Raw genomic sequence first — 12,226 nt, 5'->3', positions numbered from 1 at the left:
TACAACTATCATTTAGAATTTTAGACATCCTGGAAATTGGTGAGTTATTGCCCAAAACAGTTTTTCGAAAAGGTCTTGTAAGAGGATTAATTGTTTTGCGTGGATATCGAGAGGGAACATTAAATTTAATCTTAGATACTAAATCTGGATTATCATAGATATTGTTAAGGCTTTTATATAAAAACATCAAATCCAACAAATCTCTTCTTTGGCTCAAGCTATGTATATTAAAAAATGCTAGCCTTTCATTATACGAAGAGAGTTCTTTAGCCTTTCTTTGAGAGAACGCCAGATGGTAGAGAAAACGCCTTTGTATCCTCTCTATTCTTAGGCAGTGTGTTGCATAGTATGGCCTCCAAATGACACTACCATACTCTAGTATACTTTTTACTAAGCTATTATATAGAATTATTTTGGTATGTACATTTCGGAATATTTTGCTGTTCCTCAGGACAAAACCCAACATCTTTGAGGCTTTGGTGACTATATTATCTATGTGTGGAATAAATGTAAGCTTCTCATCGAAAATCACACCAAGATCCCTGATAGTATTAAGGCGTTTTAGAGGGATATTAGCAATGACGTATGGGTAATAACTGGTGTTAACTTCAGGCTTATTCCGAGTGAACGATATACAAGAACATTTTTCTGTGTTGAGTACCATTCCGTTCACCTTACACCAATGATACAATCGATTTAGATCCTCCTGTAAGCGACTAGCGTCTTCAAAATTCTCAATAACCTTTAGGAGTTTAAGGTCATCAGCGAACATGAAAGGAGTTGAGTGATGAAAACTTTTTGGTAGGTCGTTGATAAAAATATTAAAAAGTAAAGGACCCAGGTGTGAGCCTTGAGGGACTCCAGATGTTATGTTGAATTTTATAGATTCATATCCATTTGCACTACATAGAAACACCTATCATAGAGATATGATTTTAACCAGTCCAATATAGATCCAGTCATGCCAAATACTGATAATTTTGTAAGGAGAACTGAAATGGGAACCAGGTCAAATACCTTGCTAAAATCTGTATAGACTACATCAACTCTTTTTCTTTTGTCAACAGACTCGATTAGTATTTCAGTATAGTTAACCAAATTCGTGTTAGTAGATCTCCCAGATATAAAACCGTGTTGATGCTGACTAATACTACCTTTAAACTGGGCATATATATACGGATAAACTAAAGACTCAAATATTTTGACGAACACCGAAAGAATAGATATAGGCCTGTAGTTCTCTACTTTTTCGTTATTACCACTTTTAAAAATGGGAACAACTTTTGCCACCTTCCACTTAGTTGGAAATGCTCCCAAACTGAGTGATACATTATAAATTATTCTTAGAGGTTCAGCCAGAGATGACGCGCAGTTAATTAAATAAACTGGTGGTATATCGTCCGGTCCTGCACCTTTATGCGGATCTAGGTTCTGTAATTTCTTCAATATTTCGTGTTCATTTAGCTGAATACATGATAAGACACAGCTTTTGTTAGCGTCATCAAACATATTAGCTAGGATATCATTAACGTTGTATTGGGTAGCTGTATTACTATTGTAAATTTTAGAAAAATGTGAACCGAAGTTGTTGCAAATGTTACTGGCACCTGAAATTTCGACATTATTTCTCGTCATAGTAGATGGAAATGCATGAGAATTGTTTTGTTTTTTTGAGTTCGTAAATGTCCAAAAATATTTAGAATTAGTTTTGATGTTATCTTCTGAGCGTTTTATATAAGAGTTATAACATTCTAATGATAATTTCTCACATCTCTTTTCTAGAATTATGAAGGAAATCTCGTCCATAGGATTTTTATATTTTTTGTATCTTGTTCTTAGTTTTTCTTTTTCTTTAATTCTTTTAATAAGAGTTTTGTTGAACCATGGAGGATATTTAGTTTTATTTCTGTGTGTCTTTTTGGGTACGTATTGTTCTATTGAAGACTGTATGACAGAATAAAATATTTCTACCATATTATCGACGTCATTGTACACTGAAAGTTTTTCTGCCCAGTTTACATGATTGAGGAATCTATTTATTGCTACGAAATCAGCCTTAAAAAAGTTATATTTTACATATTTGGAGTTTGACTCTAATAATTTTGCTGTATTCATGCTTATTGCTGATATCCATGTTGACGCTAATATCTAAAGGTGGATGAAAAGGGTCTATTCGACTCAATACATTTGATGATGAGCTAACCGTAACTTTAAAATTATCACTATTAAAGAAAACGAGTTTATGACGTAGCGGACTTATATCGGCCATCACTCGCTGTAACTCGACGTTATATGTTTCAGGAAGAGCAGTTGGCTTTGAAGGCTCAAAAAATTCTCCCGGTAGTCGTATGTAGCTGCCGTATAACATCTGTGCTGGGCTTACTTTTGCATCTTGTTTAGTTGCTGCTCTTAATCCGAGAAGTACGATAGGTAATTCGTAATGCCAATTTGTAACATTATCTCTCGACATAATAGCGGTTTTTAGGGTTCTGTATCAACGTTCTACCAACCCATTTGATTGAGGGTGATAACTGGTCGTTCGATTCCTTTGTATTCCCATTATTTTAGTCAATGATAGAAACAAATTGGACTCGAACTGGCGTCTTTGGTCGGTGGTAATTAGGGCTGGACAACCAAATCTTGAGATCCATGTATTCACAAAGGTTCTTGCCACCACATCTGTACTGACTTCGGGTACCGGCACGGCTTCCGGCCATCTTGTTGCTCGGTCGATCATTGTAATAATGTATCGGTTATCTCCTGACACTGGTAAGGGGCCAACGATGTCATATGGATGTGTTCTAATCTTGCCGCATTGGGAAAGTCTCCGATTACAGTTGTATTGTGTTTGTTTACTTTTGACAAATTAAGCATGTTTTTGCCCAACTTGTGATGTCTTTATTCATATTTGGCCAAAAGTAATGTGACGTAATTCATTTACGCGTGCTTCGAATTCCAGCGTGAGTCACATTGTGTATCGCGTCGAATACTTTTTTGCGAAGTATATTCGACACGTATGGGCGTAGTTCTTTTGCGGAGGCTTCGCATATTAATTTTGTAGTTTGATCTAAATTTATTATTTTCCAATTGTGTCTGTTTTCTGTAATTAATTGTTTTAGCTGAGTATCGTGAATCTGTTCATTTGCAACTTCAATCCAATTGATCAGTGATGGGAAATCTGTTTGGCTAATGCTAGACAATGCGTCTGCAACGGGGTTTTCATTTCCAGCGAGGTGTCTTATGTCGCAAGTGAATTGCGCGATGTAGTCTAAATAACGTAATCGTCTGGGGTTTCCTTTATCGCTCGAAGTTGTCTGTTTCGATGTAAATGCGTGACTCAGCGGCTTATGGTCGGTGTACACAATTCATTCTCTGCTTTCTATGTAATGTTGAAAATAGTGTATAGCTATATAGCAAGCAGCTCTCTGTCATATGTGCTGTATTTGCGTTGCGTCTCAGATAGCGATTTGGAGAAAAAGGCTTTTGGATACCATTTCCCATTCTCGAATTGTTGTAAAACAGCCCCGACTCATGTTTGAGATGCGTCAGTCATCAATGAGAGTGGTGCGTTCGGTGACGGCGGTGCTAGTGTTACTGCGTTCATTAGGCTCATTCATTTAATTTTCATTAGGCTAGTTAGAAACGTGCGTCATTGCAGAACTTGCTGATGTTAATGTAGGTTATCTACAACTCTTTTCAATTTTCATTAATCATTTTTATTAATGACGATCTTGTTTCAATCTCTGAGTGGAGTAAGCAATACGGACTTAACAGCAACCCAAGTAAATCGCAGGCAATCATAATTGGTAGTCCAGGCATGATCTCGAAGATAGATTATTAAATTTACCAGCCGTTGAATACAGAGGCACTACAATACCCTACTACTCCAACGTTAAAGATCTTGGCGTGTATTTAGACCAGACATTATCATGGTCAATACAAATAAAAGAAGTCAGTAGGAAAATATTCGCTGCGTTGAGCTCATGCTAGCAAACTCTCTCCTTTTATCTATTTATTTATTTCAGGAAAACAACAGCATATTATAAACATATAATACAGTATACAGAGAATAGAGCCAATTACTGTTTTCCTTTGAATTATACAAACTTAATATTAGTTAATAGAAGTAGCAACACAGAATTTTGATAGATAACATGTAAAAGTAATAACAAAACAATGAATTAAAAATAACAAAAAGTAAATAATAAGAAAAGAAATGAATATAAATTAGGCGACACAGATTTGTGTCACATGTTGTGAGTGTGCGTGAAGGTGTTGGGTGTGGTAGTGCAGTTACACTGTTATTTTGTGTCTGAGTAAGTGATTGTATGTGTGTATGTGTTTAAATGTATACAAGTATTGTGTGAGTTTGAATGGTTAAATTGAATTCTGCGCGGTAAGAATGTCTTTTTTATACGATTTAATCGACCGATGAAATAAATCGATTTGTGAATATTTTTTACTATATAGTGAGAAAACGCGTGGCAATGTAGAGTTTGCAGCGTAACGTGTATTGGATAAAAGTACGTGAAATAGATTAGAATGTGCATTACGGGTTCGCTTGTTAGGTACATTAAGAAGTACCCGCGAGCGCAACTCAGGCGAGTCAAGCTTACCAGAGACTAAATCATACAAAAATATCATATCAAATGTTTCACGTCGATTTGTCAAGCTGGATATACGATAAAGATGACAAGCATCCCTGTAATTTGTGTTACTGTAAGTTTTAAAGTTAAGATGTTTAATAAACTTCTTTTGTATAACCTCAATTCTTTCAATATATTTATCGTATTGTGGGTTCCAAACACAACTAGCATACTCTAATATGCTTCGAACATAAAATTAATAGGCCGTTTTTAGACAATTAATATCGCGAAAAGGTTTGCAAGTTCTAATTATAAAGCCTAGTAGTTTACACAAAATTAGATTACAATCCAAAAAATATGAATAAGCGAAGAAACACTAGTGTTACTAAGAAAATACAGACACATACAAAATTTGCTCAATCACAGTTACAATATCTTGCATCGCACTTGTATAATAAATGCAATGACATCCTACAAATATGCCCTTTAACTTTGCATGAATGTAAAGCGAAAATAATTGCTTGGCTTAAAAGTTTGAATTACGAAGATACTGAATTATTACTTTATCATCTTTTGTAGATTGAATTGGATATCTATACAGTAAGCCACTTACACATGAACTTTAACGCAAAATTTACATACGTACTCACACACATACACATACACTAACACACATACACACATACACAAAAACACTTACACACACAGAGACAACACACGCGCGCGTTACTACCATTAACTATTTTCATTAGTGTTTTGTAATTTTTAGCTTGTTTCATCTTATAACTTTGACTCTTAGAGTATGAGTGTGTTAAGAAGAGCGACTTCTTCTGGCACGGGATCTCATGGCACTCAAAAGAAGAAGTCAACCTTTGTGATGTTATTATACTGTGTTGGTTATTGATGAAATAATAATAATAATAATAATAATAATTATTATTATTATTTTTATTTTCAACATTTAATGTTTCTCCTCTTTCGAGGAGGTTAAAACCTAAAACGCGGGCCACAGCCAAGCGTTAAGGAGTGTTTATATTAAGAACGTGGACGATGTAGTTGAAGATGTTATAAACTTTCGGGTGATACGGCAGGTGTTAAGAATTGTGGTTTTCTGGAGCATGTGGAGTATATATGTTGGCATTTGTAAGGTGTTCAGACTTTTTGTCAGGGATTTTGGTACGATACCTGTTGATGAAAGGACTATTGGGACTATGTGTACTATTTGTGCTTTCCATTGTGTTTTAATTTCTATGGCAAGATCTTGATATTTACTTAGTTTTTCTGATATTGTGGTTTGTATTTTATGTGAATTAGGAACAGCTATGTCAATCAGATAAACAACTCTATTGATTTTATCGTGAATGGTGATATCTGGTCTATTATAATGGATGGTTTTGTCAGTTATTATTGTTCTATTCTAGTAGATTTTATGGTTTCTGTTGTCTAATACACTTTGTGGTTTATATTTGTAGTATGGTTTCATTTCTGTTATAAGTTTATATTTGAATGCTAAATGTTGGTGTATGATTGCGGCCACTTGATCATGTCTATGGTTATAATCAGTTTGTGCGAGAGATTTGCAAGCCCCCGTTATATGCTGAATAGTTTCAGAGGCTGTGTTACAATGTCGGCATAAGTCAGTTGGTTGATTGCAATCTTTCATGATATACTTCCTATAATTACGAGTTGCTATTATTTGATCTTGAATAGCGAGCATAAAACCTTCGGTCTCAGGAAACAGTTCACCTCGTTTGAGCCATTCGTTCGACTTATCTTTGTCGATGTAGGGTTGGTTCAAATCGGCTAGGTGCCTTCCATGTAGTGTTTTTCCGGCCCATGCCGACATTTGTTGTTGTATACTTATGAGGTTTTCATTTACTTGAGTGTTTTTGTCATGTAAGTTTAGTGGTGTAAGTTTTTTATCTATTTCTGTTGCGTGTTTATGTAAAGGTGAGTGTTCGGATTTAACATGGAAATATGCTCTGAGTGATAGGATCTGCTTATTGTGTAAATTTTGTACGTCTATCAATCCTCTTCCTCCTTCTTGGCGAGGTAGTGTGAGCCTCTGGATACAAGATTTTTGATGATGTTTCCTATTTTTAGTTAAATGTGTGTTTATTGTGCGTTGCAATTTTTTGATGTCGCTTTTTGTCCAATGTATTATTCCAAAATAGTAAGTAAGTAATGGTATTGCATATGTGCTAATAGCTTTTATTGTATTTTTAGAGTTGAGATGTGTCTTTAATACGAGATTTAGTCGATGAGAGAATTTTTTAAGCAGTTCTTGTTTTATTGTCGTTTGTAAAATTTGCCTAGATTGTTTAAAACCAAGGTATTTGTATGTATCTTGTTCATTCATTGGCTCAATTTGTTCACCGGTTTCAAGTAGGTAGTTGTTGTTAGTAAATTTTCCTTTCGAAATTGACAGAATTTTGCACTTATCGACTCCAAATTTCATTTGAATATCTTTTGAAAACTGTTCAGTAATTTTTGCTAACTTAAACAAGGTGTTTTTTTCGGTTGAATAAAGTTTTATGTCATCCAAGTACATGAGGTGCGATAAGGTATACTGGGAATTATTACTGTAAAGTGTAAATCCTTCGTTGGTTTCATTCAATAATTGTGAAAGAGGATCGAGGGCCAAGCAAAACCACAAGGGGCTTAGAGCGTCCCCCTGAAAAATTCCACGTTGGATGCGGATTGGTTCAGAAGTTAGATATTTCATGGAAGATTGTTTTATTCTCAGTACAGTTTGCCAGTGTTGCATGGTTTTTGCTTTAGCGGCACTATTTAAAATGATTGCGTCAATAGTAAGTTGCTCTTATTATTATTATTATTGTTTAAATTTTTCAAATCTCGGTGTACACCGGTAAGTAATGATCACGGACCAAAGTCAAGAGAGCATCATCTGGGTCCTATTCTAAAATTTTAATTATTGCAATGGTTTGGCAATGTAATATTATCTTTATCTGATTGCATAAATTTTCGTACTATCCTACATGTGTTTAGTATTGCAGCTTTCTGTAATTGATTAAATGTATGTGAAGGTAAGTCAAGCGCTCTAAGTGACTGATGAAGTTGTTGCGGGATGATGCTTGTAGTAGAAAGAACTATCGGTACTATAGTTACTTTTTGTAAATGCCAATTTCTTGTTATTTCATCTTTTAATTCTGTGTATTTTGCTAATTTTTCGGATATGGTATTCTGTAAATGATGAGTATTTGGTATTGCAATGTCTATAATGTAGCCAGTTTTATTTATTTTATTTATAACAGTGATGTCAGGTCTATTGTAAGGTATTGTTTTGTCGGTTAAAATTGCTCTGTCAAAATATAGTCTGTAGGTTTGATTTTCTAAAACTGTTTGGGGTTTATATTTATAGTAAGCTGTACGATTCTTGGGATCTATAAGGTTAAATTTTAAAGCTAGTTTTTGGTGTATTATATATGCAACCTGGTCATGCCTATGCTTGTAATCAGTTTGAACTATTGTTTTACATGCACCAGTAATGTGTTGTATGGTTTCAGAAGAGCTATTGTATCGCCTACACATGTCTGTCGTTAAGGTGGATTTTTTCATAATATATTTTTGATAGTTGCGTGTCTCAATTACCTGATCCTGTATTGCTATAATAAAGCCTTCCGTCTCAGGGAAGAGCACACCACGATTGAGCCATTCGTTCGACGCTAATTTGTCGACGTTAGGTAGGTTCAAATCCTGATAGTGTCTTCCGTGCAGAGACTTCCGGGCCCATTTGTTCATTTTCATTTGTCTGTCAGTCAAAATTTAATTTCTCTGTATATTATTGTCTTTCAAGTTTAATGGTGTAAATTTATTATCGTTTTCTACTATAGCCTTGTGTAAAATTGATGATGTAGCTTTATGGTGGAAGAATTCTCGCAATGTGGTTATCTGCTTATTATGAAGATTTACGATATCAATTAGGCCTCTTCCTCCATCTTTTCTAGGAAGTGTTATACGTTGAATACATGAGCGGGGGTGATGTTTTCTGTACTTTGTCATAGTCGTGTTTAATGTACGTTGCAATTTCTTTAAATCAGATTTAAACCACTTAATAATAGCAAAAGAGTGTGTTAATGTAGGTATAGCGAAACTGTTGATGGCTTTTATTAAATTTCTTGAGTTTAAATTAGATTTTAGTAAAGAGTTTATTCTGTCTGTGAATTCTTGTACAATTTTCATTTTAGTTTCATATTGTAAAATTTGCTTTGATTGATCATAACCTAAGTATTTGTAAATTTCATTTTCATCTAATGGTTCGATTTGGGCGCCACTTTCTGTAAAATAGCTGTACCTATCAAATTGGCCTGCTTTTACTGAGCTGATTTTACATTTGTTTATACCGAATTCCATACAAATATCCTGTGAAAACCGTTCAATAGTTTTTGTTATGATCTCTAAATGTTTTTGAGTAGATGTATAAAGTTTAATGTCATCCATATAAAATAAATGATTTAGTGTAATATTTTGTCTGTCTGTTGGTGTATCTAACTGGTATCCTTCATGCATTGTATTCAATGAATTAGAAAGTGGATTGAGAGCAAGGCAAAACCAGAGGGGGCTAAGAGCGTCACCTTGGAAAATACCTCGTTGAATTTTTATGGCTGTGGTTTCTACTAGTCCCTCCGGGGTATTGATCCTGAGTCTAGTAATCCAATTGGGCATTGTGTTTTGGAAGAAAGATATTATTTGTGGGTGTATTTTATAAATATCTAATACATGTAGCAACCAGGAATGCGGTACTGAGTCGAACGCTTTTTTATAGTCAATGTACATAGTATGTAAATCTTTTTTCTGAATTTGAACTTGTTTTAAAATTACAGAATCAATTATCAATTGTTCCTTACAGCCTTGACTAGATTTTCTACAGCCTTTTTGTTGTTCAGTGAGAATTTTATTGTTTTCTATGTGAGTGTATATTTCTTGAGTTAAACATGAAGATATGATTTTATATATTGTCTGTAAGCAGGTTATAGGTCTGTATTTGGATGGGTCTTTATAGTCGGATTTATCTTTTGGTATCATATATGTGGTTCCTGTTGTTATATAATTTGGCATTGATTCTGGGCTTTTAATAAAACTATTAATGATATTGTACAAAAATGGATGAATGAATGTAAATTTCTTATGACAATAATTATGAATATTATCAGAACCTGGCGTTTTCCAATTATGCAATTTTTTTATAACTTCATTAAATGTCTCTAATGAAATAAATTCAAATACCATTTCCTGTGTTTCCTTACATCTACTTTGTTCGCTATTAATACATTCATTATTTGTGTTATGTCTAATTGGATTTTCCCAAATGTTTTCGTGTGTGGAATGAATTTTATATTGTTCAAGGAGGGCTTCGACGTGTTTCGTTAACTTTCTACTTCTATTTCCGTTCATAAATTGTGTTAGTCTTCCTATTTTACTCCTTAAATCTTTTATTTTCCTTTCGAGTCTTATTTGCCACTTTGGTTTTCTTTCCTGATTCTGATTACTACGTTCTATATGTGGGATTTGAATTTTAGCTCCATTAATTTAACTGCTGTCCATGCAGCGCAGTAGATAATCGTTTGTGTTGACTTAAATTCTGTTTCTTTATTAATGTGTTCGGGTAATATTTTTTCATTAATATAATTTAACTTTTGTTTTGGTATGAAAGATCGATTAGTAGGATTTATGTTACTATAATACTCTATTGCTTGTTTAAACGTTTGCTCTATGTCGTTGTTTATTATTAGTGGCTGTTGTGTAGGCAATAACGTATCCACTTGAAGGGTGTGATTATGGTATAAGTTAATATTAATTACCTCGGGATTATTTTCTGATATACTATTTTGGACCGTTGTATCGATTGTATTTGGTTTTATTTGTAAATCTTTAGCTACGTCTGGCTTAATTTCTTCAAGTCGCTCAATAGTAATATATTTATTATTAATAATAGCTCTTCGTTGATCGGCTATTCTTTGTTCGGATAAATGTGAAAGAGATGGAAATTTGTCGATGAAATTCTTATGCAATTGTTTCCTATATGTCGTTAGATTAGTTTCCATTAATGTAACTCTGTAGTATATATTTATTATAGCTTCATTATGTTCCTTACTCCAATGCATACGAGTGTGTAATGGTGCATGTGTCGTGAGTGTGTCATTTTGAGTGGAATGGGAATTTCTAGTGGGTTGAAGATTTATGTTAAACGTCTGTAAATCGGATCTTACTTCTTCATATATACTTTTAATTGTATTTTGTGGCAGCAATTTGTTTCGTATTACGGCTCGTCGTTGATCGCCAACGCGTTGTCGGCTAACTTGCATATGAGGATATTTTTCGAGGAATTTTGTATGTAAAGGTGATAGGCTACGATATCTGTTTCCATGTTAGTAAGGTAAAGATAAGTGCGCAGTATGAACTCATTCATATCTTGCGTCCATTTTTTGCGCTTAGTGCTAACGGTGAGCACAAGTTGTTCGACATTGGGTGTCTCCTGTGCAACACTCGCGAGCGACGTATTACTTGTAGATGTGGAAGGTGGAGGTCGATAAGATGTTCCTACGGAACTGTTACCGGCTGTAATAGATTTCGCGATGGAAGCCCGCCTGTTCAACTTCTCATCGCCGATGGATCGCATGCTGTCACATCCAGCATCGGCTCCAGATCTGCCCCGGCGACCCCCGGGTAGCGGCCGCAAATTGTATACTCGATTAGACATTTTTCCATAAAAAGGGTTTCGGGATCGTTAGTAGGAAGGTGTAGTATTTGTGTCAGATTTAAGCCACTGTAAATTTGTATCTCCCTAATGGGTTAGGTTTTATAGATGGTTAACCTTATTGTATCTGCTTCCCGTAAGCCCCCCTCCACGACAAGGTGATCCCATGGGAGGGTTATTATTTATTTATTTATTTTTATTTATTTAATATGGAACTCCAACACAGGTACATATGTAATACAAAAAATACAAGTTTAGACAATAAAATATTAAATGTACCTCCAATTATAGGAGAACACAACATGCACTTATAAAGTATTGAACTCTAAAACAAAACTTAAGAAATAAAAATAAAAGAAAAAAAAACTAAAACTAATAATTACAAAACAATGAAATAAAATAATTTATCGAAAACTATTTAACAAATCTAAACTAAACAAAATGTAAACTAAACAAAATGAAAATAAGTTCAGAAAAAAATTTACTTTGCCTAACAATTTGCATAAAAGGCATAACATTTCTTTTTAAAAGTGCTAAAAGTGTCGAAACCCATGTCGATAGTTGGTATTGCGTTATATAAGCGTGTCATTCGGGCTAATGGTGATTTTTTCCCAAGATTAGTTCTATTCTTACTCATTTTGAACAATGGACATGGGTTCCGAGGTGGTCTTCGTGGCACGTTTATATTAAGTTTTTCGAGCAAATATTAACTGTCCACTTTATTATGAAAAAGCTTATACAGAAAGGCTAAATCCAATAAGGATCTTCGCACACGAAGAGGTTGCATTTCGAAGTACTTAAGTCTATCGCTATAGCTTTTTACGTGTACCCTCATTCTGTAACACAAGTGTCTCAATAATCGTTTTTGCACCTTTTCAATACGATCATCATATACATTATATAACGGTGACCATACTTGACA

The sequence above is a fragment of the Vanessa tameamea genome, chromosome W (assembly GCF_037043105.1).
Source record: "Vanessa tameamea isolate UH-Manoa-2023 chromosome W, ilVanTame1 primary haplotype, whole genome shotgun sequence".
Classification (NCBI taxonomy): Eukaryota; Metazoa; Arthropoda; class Insecta; order Lepidoptera; family Nymphalidae; genus Vanessa; species Vanessa tameamea.
This window is presented reverse-complemented; position numbering follows the sequence as displayed.